Source organism: Apium graveolens, chromosome 9 (genome assembly GCF_009905375.1).
Source record: "Apium graveolens cultivar Ventura chromosome 9, ASM990537v1, whole genome shotgun sequence".
Classification (NCBI taxonomy): domain Eukaryota; kingdom Viridiplantae; phylum Streptophyta; class Magnoliopsida; order Apiales; family Apiaceae; genus Apium; species Apium graveolens.
The window spans coordinates 271,218,636-271,229,293 of record NC_133655.1 but is presented as its reverse complement, the minus strand read 5'-3'; the positions used below and the strand labels follow the sequence as shown (position 1 = coordinate 271,229,293).

The 10,658-nt window shown below is 29.1% G+C and overlaps 1 long non-coding RNA gene across 1 annotated transcript; it reads left to right on the top strand.

The window, feature by feature from the left end:
- The first annotated feature begins 8,072 nt into the window (after positions 1–8,072).
- On the top strand, positions 8,073–10,348 carry LOC141684713 (uncharacterized). The gene is made up of 3 exons (XR_012560664.1): positions 8,073–8,558; positions 9,281–9,509; positions 10,034–10,348. It is a non-coding gene; the product is annotated as an uncharacterized LOC141684713 (long non-coding RNA).
- Positions 10,349–10,658: the final 310 nt, after the last annotated feature.

Here is a 10,658-nt window from a genome sequence, read left to right as displayed (position 1 = left end):
CACCTTGCTCTTCAATAAAATTTAAAGGCAAGAGTTGTAAAATTTCTTTTGGTATTATAAAGGGGGCAAGAAGGGGCAAGAAAGGGCCTTCTTTCTAATTATAGTAATTAAGGCCAAATTTACTGAAGTGTATTCTTTTGTGTGTTTTAGAAAATGATAATTATTAACAACTTTCTATTGCTTTAATTAAAATGCAGGAAGCTTATTAATATACCTTTTTCAAAGAAAAAATGTATTTGGTACTTCATGTAATCACACAAAGAACTCTTGAGCAACACAGTTTTCATTCTGCAGAGCAAGGGTTGAGGGGCCCGTTGGAGATGCTACAAGCATCTCACTGCAATCACCTCCGATAAAATACGGGTTTTATATTAAAATGTCCACAGTTCTTATAAAAAATTATAATGTGGCTATCCGATTTTCACTAGAATTTATTTTGACCACTATAATCACTATGATAAATTTTTAAAAAAATATTGACCAAAATTTAATGAGCCGGTTAGAAGAATTAATAATAGAGAACAATAAAGTTCTTTTTTGTAAGCGATGTGGCTCACACATCATTTGCTAGTTAGAATTCCATTAATTTTCCGTTAATTATATATATATATATATATATATAGGGGTTACTCAAATAGAAACCAACTTAAAATAAAAACTAGAAACCTACAGCCCAACCCAACAAAAACGCAAGAGGTCCGGTCCAATTACATAAAAATATTCAGTCTTTCTCCTGCCTCTCGACTCTTTCTCTTCACCGGATACATGTACATATATATTATTGACAGTGTTCATCATCAACACAAATAACAATTTTATTGCTTTTAATCAACACCACTTCCGTTCATCGTCATCTCCGTAAATCTCCACCATCTCCATCTCTGATCTAACTTCAATAACCATCAACATCATCATACTAGCAAACTAATATACCGTGTCTCACAATTACAATCACTTATGATCACCAAAAATAACTCATAGTCGCTATTATAGCATCAAGTTAAGATCTCCAAATACACCCACCACTACAATTGCATAAATATATGAATTACCAATTTTGTAACAAAAATTACTATTATATACTACAAAAAATCACTAATTTGTACTACAAATATCACTAATATATATTGAATAAGTCACTAATTTATATTACTGTAATTTAGTAATTTATGTTTTTTAATCAATATACAGAACTGTATTTATAAAAATAATGAAAAACTACTCGTTATAATTATTGGTATCTACTACAAATTTGTAGGCGTTGGTGATGGTGGTGCGTAGATGTTGTCAGAATTTGAGCAAATGATGTTGGTGATGAGAAATATGGGGTCTAATGAAATTGGAGCTAGATTAGGTTGTTTTAAAGATAGTGATGGAGATGGAAACGATTATTAATGGTGGTCGACGGAGATGGAGGCGGTGATTAACAGAGATGAAGGTGAAGGTTAATGTGATGTATGTATATGTATGTAGTATGTAGGTACCGGGGGATAATGTTACTGGAGAGATGATGAGTGAAATATAGACTACGTGACGAAAATAGAATATGTGGTACAGATTTATTTAAGTTAAAAATACTAATGGTTGATATTAGTTTCTAGTTTTTAGTTTAAAATTAGTTTCTATTTGATCATCTCCATATATATATATATATATATATATATATATATATATATATATATATTGATTCTAGTGACCAAAACGAGTTCTCGTGGAGATCGGGTAGCCACTTGATAGTTTTTGATGAGATGAGTGGGCACTTTGATATAAAACCCAATAAAATATTATCAGGAGGGAGCCCAAACATAATCTGGGTTCAATGCAATCTCACGTATAATAAAATACACCGATGCAGCCATTTTCGCGGAGTCTAACAGCTATAGCCAGGCTTTTGTAGTTCGTAACCATGCAGGCAATTTAGTGGAAGCAAGATTATGTTGTAAGAGAGGTAATCCAAACCCAGATTTAGCTGAAGCGCTTAGTATCACAGAGTGACCAAGTAAATGTGATTGTGGAATCAGATTGCTTACAAGTAGTTCAGCAATCCGTAGTTCATTTGTGCTTTTCATATCTTGGAAGAGTAGTAAGTGAATGTCGAGAATTACTTGCGAGTTTGGCCAACAAAAACGTACAGTTTAGATTTGTCAAACGGGCCGCGAATAGAGTAGCTCACTTTATAACGAGGTACAGTTGTTCCATTACTGATCGTATTTAGAGAGTGTGGATGTCCACTCGGATTTGTATTATGTATTGAAGAATGATTTAAGTGCTTAATGAAATTTCATCTTTTCTTGACAAAAAAATACTCTATTCAACATCTGCAACGTGTTTGACTGTTTTCTATTACCAAAAACATGTTAATCATTTATTGACTTGGTATGCCAACGTATAAATGTTTGAACGCTAGGAGACATTAGCCTAAAATCCGTGCCATGCACGGTTATCATAAATATTTGTTATTTTAAAATTACATTAATTATAGTTGTTAAAAAATTAAGTAATATGATACTTTTTGGCTCGATATAATTATATCGACCAACATATTATTTTTTAATTTAATTTTTTTTTATCTCAGTTCAATAGTATAATTGTTTTGACACTGTCAGAATTATTATTTTATTTTAGCCCGAACACCGTTTATATCTACCCAAATACAGTCTCATACTCGCCTAATGTGTCCGGTTATATATAACTTTTTTAGGGGTTTCATAGTTTTTAACGATAACATTATATAAGATAATTATGTCAAAATAATATATTAATTATGTGAGGACAATTAAGTAATTTCAGCAAGTACCGACCGATTATCAAACTTTTAATGCTTAGTCTAAACTCGTGCGATGCACGGTTGTTTTAAATAATTATTATTTTAATATTAATATTTCATTAATTATATTTGTTAAAACTGTAAGTATGTCCGAATAAGTAAATCAAAGTATATCTTTTATTATATTATAATATCTATTTTATAATAATTAGGTTTTAGAAAAAATAATAATTTAATAAACTCGCTCAAAAATATAGGTTCAATTCACATCCATAACAATTTATATCAATGTTGGAGAACTATTCCAAGGCGAAATATGTTTAGTTCAAACATCATTGTTGATTTAGTTTATCAACATTAGTTTCAGAGTCATGAACATGAATCTTATTTAATTCATGGAAAAACTCTTTTTTCCCGTCTATTCTTTTGTAATATTATATAAGATAATTATGTTAAAATAATAAATTAATTAAGTTGTGCAATTATATAATTTCAGCGAGTACCGACCGACTACCAAAATTTTAATATTTTGTCTATTATAAATAGATAATCACTATATATTAAAAAGAATAGTTCATAATATTTTTAGAGAAAAATTTATTTGTTTTATTTGGAGAAAATAAAAAAATATGTTTTACTTAAAAAGAGTATAGATTTGTAGAGAATGAGTTGTTTTAGTTGGTAAAAAAAGGCAACGTATTTTACTTATAAAGATAATTAGTTATAATCATTAAGTAAGGGTAATTGAGTAAAATATTGAAATTTTTTAAGGATGGGCAATTATGTAATTGAAGGAAAGACCGTACCAACCAAATTTTCAATTTTTCGTATATTATATACAAATTTATGGGTTGTAGATTTAGTTTTCTCGACTGTTCGGGCTTTGTCCCAATTTGACTAAATATATTTCCCGCGTTCAAAAAAAAGAAAGATTAAAATGAATTGTCTAAAATATTTGTAGAGAAAGAGTTATTTTAGTTAGTTAAAATAAAAAATCAACGTATTTTACTTATAAAGGTAATTGGTTCGATATTAATTAAGGGAAATTGAGTAAAATATTAAATTTTTTAAAGAAAGGATAATTATGTAATTAAAGAAAGGACCGTAAAGTTTCGTATTTAATATAATAATATAGATAGATAAATAATTCGACTTCGCAATCAAATAATTTTATAATTTTATTATTTTATTGAATTGTAAGATAATGCTTACTTTAAATATATTTATGTTTATATTAATAGTAAAAATTATATAAAACAAATATTTTTTACTGTGAACCCATATAAAATATATTTGCCACAGCTACTGGTTAGAAGTGCAAATGATTTTGACTTTTGCATTGTTTTATAAATGATGAGATGAGATTGTTGTTGTTGTCGAGGAATAAGGATGATGATGCTAAATTATTCTCGTAAAGAAGTTAAGAATTTATGGATTGTTAAAGTCAAGCAGCTTTAAGTAAAGTAAAACAATAATTAAATAAAATAAACATTTAAGTAGCTAAAGAAGGTAATTTATTAGTTATTAGTGTTTATAATATTATTATTCTAATTTATTGAATAAACTTGTGTGTGATATTTAGAGAAGTTGTTTTAATCGAAAGATATAAAAAAGGTAATGTGTTATAGTTTGTGTTATAGTTGAAAACAATTTTTATTTCTTTTATTATTTTAATTCGATTACTAAGGCTAATAAATTTTTTAAATAAAATAAGGGTAATTTAGTAAATTTAGCGTGTGCCAAAAAACAGTACCGTACCAAAACTTTCAATGTTTCGTCTTTTATATATTAGTAATAGATTTTATACTATTTCGATTAATTCACCTATTATCCAATTAATTTTTTTAATCGGAAAGATATAAAATCTCGAAATAAAGATTGTACCAAGATACAGAATAAAGTAAGAGGTTTCATTCATACAATAAAGTTTATCATCTAACCGAATGTCATACATGATGGCCCCGGAAGCTTAGACAATAATGTCTTAAAGTCTGATGAGAACACCCGAATAAATAAAGAAAAGTATGATCACTTATATGAAGTATATGCTCAAGCAGACTACTTGTAGATTAATCCAAATCTTCGACTTTCAGATCTAGTCCAGTTAACATCATGTTCAAAAACCATACCTGAATAAGATAACAAAAATTTAGTCACTTAAATAATTTTGGTCAGAGATGTAGATTCAATTAATACAAAAATTCAATTTGATAACATAATTATAAGATAGATAGAAGTATTAACATTATGTAAAATCTAAAATATTTGAATATATTTCAAATATTGATATATTTCAACTTTCGTGACCCTCGGACATTATTAAATACTGACATATGTTTAACCTATAAAATACTTATTATAAAATAAAATATTTTTAAATTATAAGAATATACAATGGTATATGCCATCAAACCCAATTTGGAACAATATACCCTTCGAAAGGCACAAGATAATTATATACACCATCAAACTCAATTTGGTACAATATTACCTCTTAAAAGGTACAAGACAATGATATACACCATCAAACCCAATTTGACACGACTTTACCTCTTAAAAGTCACAAGACAATAAATTAAATACGTATATATGACTCAAAACACAAACAAAATGAATTAACACAAAAATATAAAAAAAACTGGCAAAAGTTTTAAATACTAAAACTTTAGTAATTAAAATATAATAATAAAGCCTAATTAAAAGTCAACACAATCAAATCATATTAAAAGAAATTAATGCATTAAATCTCAAAATAAATTTCAAACCCAACTTGCAAAAATTAAAAGTAATTGATATCCGCTTAACTAAAAAGTCAATTACAAAAATATAATTAAAGATAGATAAACACAAATTAAGCTACCACATTGATCCAAAAAAGAAACCATTTAAATGTCTACAAAAATAGCTTTTAATCAGGGTACTGAATGAAATTATCATGTCAAAAATCAATCGAATCAATTGCCAAGATTATTGTAACTCCACTGATTAAATTAGTCATAATTGACTAATTAATTAATACGAAAATAGAAATAATCAATTAATACACTAGTTACTAGGGGTGTGCATTCGGTTAACCGAAATCGAAACCGATTTTTTTTTCGGTTAACCGAAATCGAAATATGTCAAATATACCTACCGAAAACCGAACCGATTTTAATTCGGTTAGAAACCGAACCGATATAATTTTTTCGCTTAATAACCGAAAACCGATTTCGAAAACCGAAATTTATTTGAACTATAAAAAAATGACAAAAATAGATATAATTTTTTAGCCAGTATTTTAGAATAATAAAAAATATATACAATACAACATGAATGATACATAAAACACATGCTATACAAGGAATAAATGGCGAGTACTTGTACATGACATGCAGGGAGTTAATGATCTCCGGTAAACTTACATAATTAGCATTCCGGAATAAAAATTACCTGTCAATAACTATTTACACCAATTAATTTTTATTTATTTTAATATTAACTTGAGCTTAAAATACATGAAATACATAACCTGCATATACATTCGGTATTAAAAAGTTTCTACGATGTGATTATAAATATAACATATATTAAAGGTATAAATATATATATTAATATTTATTATAATAATAGATTAATATTTATTATTATATTATTTCGGTTATTTGGTTAACTACGGTTAATAACCGAATAACCGAATAACCGCATTGTAAAAAATGTGCTACCGAAAATCGAACCGAATTACATATTTTGGTTAACCGAACCGAAATTATTTCGGTTATTCGGTTCGATTTTCGGTTAACCGAACCGAATGCACACCCCTACTAGTTACGATTCAAAATTCAGAGATTCCTTAAACTTATAAATTACATCAAAGAAATATTTTAAGTTATGTAACTTTCTAGTATAAATGCAACAATTATGACAACAATATATGTAGCATTAAAAACTCAGTTACGAGACATAACTAAATTATCAAAACTCTAACCAAAATTTAGCACAACTAGATACAAATATTTGATATAGAAAAAAAAGACAATAATTAATCATTATCTCTACAAAAATAAAATCAAATATACTTTTAAAAAATAAAATTCAATTTTGACCATGAAGATACGTAATTGAAAATAATCAATGACAAATAAAAGAAATTAAACCTAATTACATTGATACCTTTGATTACGAAGCCAATAGATAATGCACAAATTAAGAAACTGAAAATGCATGTCATAGATATTGACTAACACATCACGACAAACTAATTACTAGCAAAATCACCATAGTTAGATGCAATCACTAACACATAAATGGCCTTCAGTAACATCCAAAAATGATGTTGCCACCAAAAATGTTGTCTTATGTGGCATGAAATTGAATAATATGATATGTAGCAACATCATAACCAAATGTTACTTCAAGTGTTGCCTTAAATTTGCTAATCTAACACCCTTATACTTGTTGCCTTAGATATGCGAAAAAAATTAAAAAAAAAAGTGGGGGAAAAGTCCCACTCTACCTAAAATAGCCCACACAAATGACATTTTGTTGCCATAGACAATTAATAAAGAAAATATTAATTATAATCAAAAATTGAATTAATCTTTAAAAATAATTGATTTTATGAAAATAATTTATTGATTTGTCATATAAAGTAAAAGTATGTCAAATAAATGACTTATTTTTATTTATTCAATATTAAAAATATTTATTTAAATTTAAAATTAAATGAATAAATTCTAATAATTAGTTCAATAAAACTAATAAATTTTGATTCAAATGACTAAAATATTTATTTTTTGAAATTAATTCTTGTAATGACTATGAATTTTTAAAATTTAATTAAAGTAATAAATTAAATATAATAATTCTAATATGTACAATTTAATAAAATATAATATTTATTAAATATATAAAAAAAGAATTGGACTGGGCCGTTAAAATTGAATTGGGCGGCTAAATTTCGGACAACCAGGAAATGAAAATTTCAGACTAAAAGGAGGGGATTAATCATGAAGCCTTATCTTTTTCTGTCTTTCTCCACTCTCCCGCACTTGATAAGGCTTCATGATTAATCCCCTCTTTTAGCCTATTTTTATACAAAATTGACAAAAATAACCGATTTCTGAAAAGTTGGCCGATGGGATACCCAACTGTCAGTGGAGTATCCACTTTATATAAGATACCCAACTGGTAGTGGAATATCATATATGAATACCCAATTACCAGTGGAGTATCTTATACAAATTGGGATAGGTATTCAATCGGCCAAAATTGGCCACTTTTTTCAGAATGACTATTTTTGTTAATTTTTTTCAAAAATCAGCTATTTTTGTCATTTTTTCTCTCTCAAGCTCTCTCTATCAAAATATTATATTCGAGCTTGTGTTGAAACAACACAATCAAGCAACGGATTCGGGTTGGATTCCAGAGTTTCGGGTTCAATTAGGATTGGAGCGAAGGATATTGGTTCAATTAGGGTTTGGGTTGAATAAATTAAATGTCTCTTTGACCTCTCTTTCTCTTCCTATTTCTATCGCTTGTTATCTCTCTGTCCATCACTCCCTCACACTCTATCTAAAATTATGTTAAGCATAATTATGTTTTTACTTGATTTGTGTTTACTTATGTGTAAAAGGCTGGAGAAGGGCAGCAAATTGTTTTGATTCAATCTTTGGGAAGGAATGTGCCTGCAACCCTTTATGGTCCTTTGTTATCTTATCGATGCAGAGATCAGGGAGTGGATGGTTTGAGATCTTGCTAAACTCCAGAATCTACTCACAAGGACACAACAATGTCATTCGACTTGAAATGGGTGAGTTTATTATTATATTTTTTGTATACTTTGATTTAGGTTCAATTCATGTAATTAACATGAAACTGATTTCAATGATTTAGGATCGGAAAATATAGGGGGGGGGGGGGGGGGGCCCCAACAACAGCGAAAGGCCCAGGCCTGGTACAATTACTCTTCTGGAGATTCACAAGTTCCAAAAGTGGACCTTCTCATACCTCTCTTGCTCCTCCATTTATCGTTATGTTCTGTTTACATTCTTTTTACTTCATGGTATGCCGATATAATGTGCTTAGTAATTGACCGGGTCCGAATTCCCCATGGATCATTGATTTGATTAATTGATGTTGTATTTTTAAAAACCTTGAGGTATGCGACATCCTAGATATTTTCATGATATCAGTCATTGTCTTGAAATGAGTAATAAATGTTCGATCTTAAGTTGTTTCTGAAATTCCAAACCATAATTCTTAATCTTAGTCCTTAAAATTACAAAGGAAAACAGGATAGCCCCTAGTATACCAATCTGCCTTTGTCTTTGCCCCTAGGATAGCCCATAATTCATAATATTAGTCATTGTCTTAAAATTAAAATTAACGTGAAAAACAAGGAGTTGCTTTACCTTTTCACTTGGCATGTACCTGTTAACGCCTGATATACTGCATAAGAATATTGTTAGCAACTCAGTAGTAATTAGATATGTAATTCACTGATCTTCTTCTGCATTTTCTTTTCTTGAACAGGGCAGGACAAGGGAGGTTGAGCTTGGAATGCATACTATTAGGTCTCATAGAGCCATAGTTGCCAGTTGCAAGGAGTCATAAGCATGACTGGGTTATCTTGCTACTACTTGTGGTCATAGAGATCATCTTGAATATTATACATCCATTCTATCGCTTTGTTGGTAAGAATATGATGGAGGATCTGAAGTATCCAATGAAGGACAACACAGTGCCTGTAAGGGCTATTCCAGTGAGTTTATTTTGAACTATGGTGTAGGATATTTTTCATTTAATATAACGTTAATTCTTGTGTAGATTAGTCTCTGCAGATGTAGGATTAGCCATTGTGCTAATTAGGTACTCACAGTGACAATTCTAAGTTGCGTAGCAACCTAACAGAATCCCTGTAAAAGAGACTCTGTCTACTTTGTTATTAGCAGGGCCTCTCCCTTCTTATAATCATATCCAGCCTACTATTTGATTACATTTATACCTTCTTTTTCATTCTATTAAACTTGTGATATTCAACTTCATGCAACTGTGTTGCATTGCTGATTTGCTGTAATTATGTCTCAGTTATAAATATTTAGTTGGTATTGAGTTATCTTGTTATTACTTACAATTTTTCTTTAAAGCTCAAAGGCCTCTATTATCATCAAATATGATCACTTTGTCGATTCACACTTTACACTTATGTTTGATTTGAGTAAAGAGAAATCCTTGCTGAGATTTCACAAAGTTTATGCTTTCAGTTAACAGTCATTTGTGATGCAGGGGCGCTGATGTAGATATTAAAAGGCTGCCAAAGCGCCCAGCTCCGCCTCGTTCTTTACGAAAGCTATCAGATGCTCAGAAAGCAAGTCCTGTTTTCACATATTACCCTCTATTTATATATGTGCATGCAGAACACAGTGACTATCATCTTAAGCATAACAACTAACAGGAGAAAATGATGTGAAGATGTATGACTTTATATTCATGAGATTTTAGGTCGAAATAGTTTGAATTGTATGACTTTAAAGTTTATTCAAGTATGGGTTTAAAGTTTATATTCGAATTAATTTGACATTGCATATCTCAGTTGGAATTGGTTTGTGTATTATTTTAATTTTTTTGGATGAAATTGATTAAAACTGGGAGGTCTTTTTAAGTAACAAGCTATTCAAAAATTACCACTAAAAATCTTGCCTTATAAAGTGTTGGAAAAAAATAATTCAAATGGTGTTGCTATAACATGAGGAGGTGTTGGAAAAATAAGAATTGTTAATCGAGTACTGTTGCTATAGAAAAATGTTTCCATAGGACCCTAAAGCAACATAATATGGATGTTGGCATTGTTTTCTAAAATGTGTTGGCATAACATCAAAGTCCACATACAAATTTCCAACACCCATAAAAT